Source organism: Camelus ferus, chromosome 5 (genome assembly GCF_009834535.1).
Source record: "Camelus ferus isolate YT-003-E chromosome 5, BCGSAC_Cfer_1.0, whole genome shotgun sequence".
Taxonomy (NCBI): Eukaryota; Metazoa; Chordata; class Mammalia; order Artiodactyla; family Camelidae; genus Camelus; species Camelus ferus.
The window spans coordinates 18,087,469-18,089,034 of record NC_045700.1 but is presented as its reverse complement, the minus strand read 5'-3'; the positions used below and the strand labels follow the sequence as shown (position 1 = coordinate 18,089,034).

Here is a 1,566-nt window from a genome sequence, read left to right as displayed (position 1 = left end):
TCAGTGGCAGAGCCAGCCTGGAACCCGGACCCTCAGACCCCCAGGGCGCTCAACCCTCAGCCCATGCCTCACACACCAGCTACTCCTTACTTTTCTATCAGATTCAAGATATACTTAGGGAAATAGTTAGAGCTTGAATTTTTTTTGTAATTAATATTATATTTTGGTGTGGAGGTAGAGGGCCTCTGAGACAACTTAGTCCTTTCAATCCAGAGCTATTTTAATCACCTTGGGTCTTTGTCATTTCCAGCTCCCAGTGCTGGAAATACTGCTGAGACAATGGCAGTGGCTTTGGGCCTAGTCTATGATCCAGTTTTCTGAACTGTATTCAAATGTGAAGAGCTAGCAAAAATGGAACACGTGATGGGGACTGATTTCCTGTAAGTACTCCCGAGTCTGTGAGAAGGGGCACAGTGACAATCCTCATGGCTGGGTTTTTGTTTGAGGGGGTTTACACTAGAAAAAAAAAGACTTGCTATTTCTTTTTTTTTTTAATTTTTTTTTTTAATGAAGAGACGTAATTAGGTTTATTTATTTAGTAGAGGTACTGGGAATTGAACCCAGGACCTCATGCGTGCTAGGCATGCACTCTACCACTGAGCTATACCTCCCCCTAGACTTGCTATTTCATACAAAGTTGAACATTCAGAAGAGTTAGAAAACCTCTCTTCATGAAAAAAAGAAAGAAAGAAAGAAAGAAAGAAAGAAAGAAAGAAAGAAAGAGAGAAAGAAAGAAAGAAAACCCTTTGGATAAGTATCAGTATTGATTAGACTCTATACAGGTGCCTGGAAAGCAAATGATTTTCTAAAATTTCCAGAAGCATTATTTACTGTACAGATCACTGAGGGAGGAGAAGGGCATATTAGGAAAACCAGAGAGTTGTAGGATTTCTTTTTAAGGGATAGGATGGGATTTGCAAGCAGCTCAGATGAGTGCCGCTGAGCAAAGGCTCCAGAGTTCCCATCTGAGGGTTGTGAGGGCCGCCTCCGGCTCTATGTGTGTCGTCACCCCAGTTGCGATGACAACATTCAGAAAGACCCAGAGGCTACCGCTCTTCAGGAAATCTACCCTTAAAAGGAAAGAACCCACCCGCCAGTAATAATTTTAAAAGTTTGATGGTAATAATGTCAGTAGCACCTATTGTTCTAGTATAAATAATCTTGCTATAGTTTCAATCATCTTGAAACCTGAAGAACTTTTCTATGCATCATCAATTTGCCCGTACGACAAACCTACGCGGTATAGAGACCAGGTCATCGATGCCTACCATGTACCAGGCAACAAGGAACAATGAAGAACAAAGTAAATGTTCCCTGCCTGAACTATATTCAATGGCTTATAGTAACCTGTAATTTAAAGGAATATGAAAAAGTATATGTGTATACACATATATATATATGTGTATATATATATATAGCTGAATCTCTGTGCTGTACACCGGAAACTAATACAACTTTGCAAATCAAATAAATAAATAAATAAATAAACAAAACCACACCATGTGACAAAAATAAAATGTAACTAATAGTAAAGAAAAAAAGAAAAGAAAAAAAGAAAAGTTCCCT

General features: G+C 38.9%; 1 non-coding gene across 1 annotated transcript; it reads right to left on the bottom strand.

Moving 5' to 3' along the window:
* Positions 1 to 539: 539 nt before the first annotated feature.
* On the bottom strand, positions 540 to 611 carry TRNAA-AGC. Its single transcript has one exon. It is a non-coding gene; the product is annotated as a tRNA-Ala (tRNA).
* Positions 612 to 1,566: the final 955 nt, after the last annotated feature.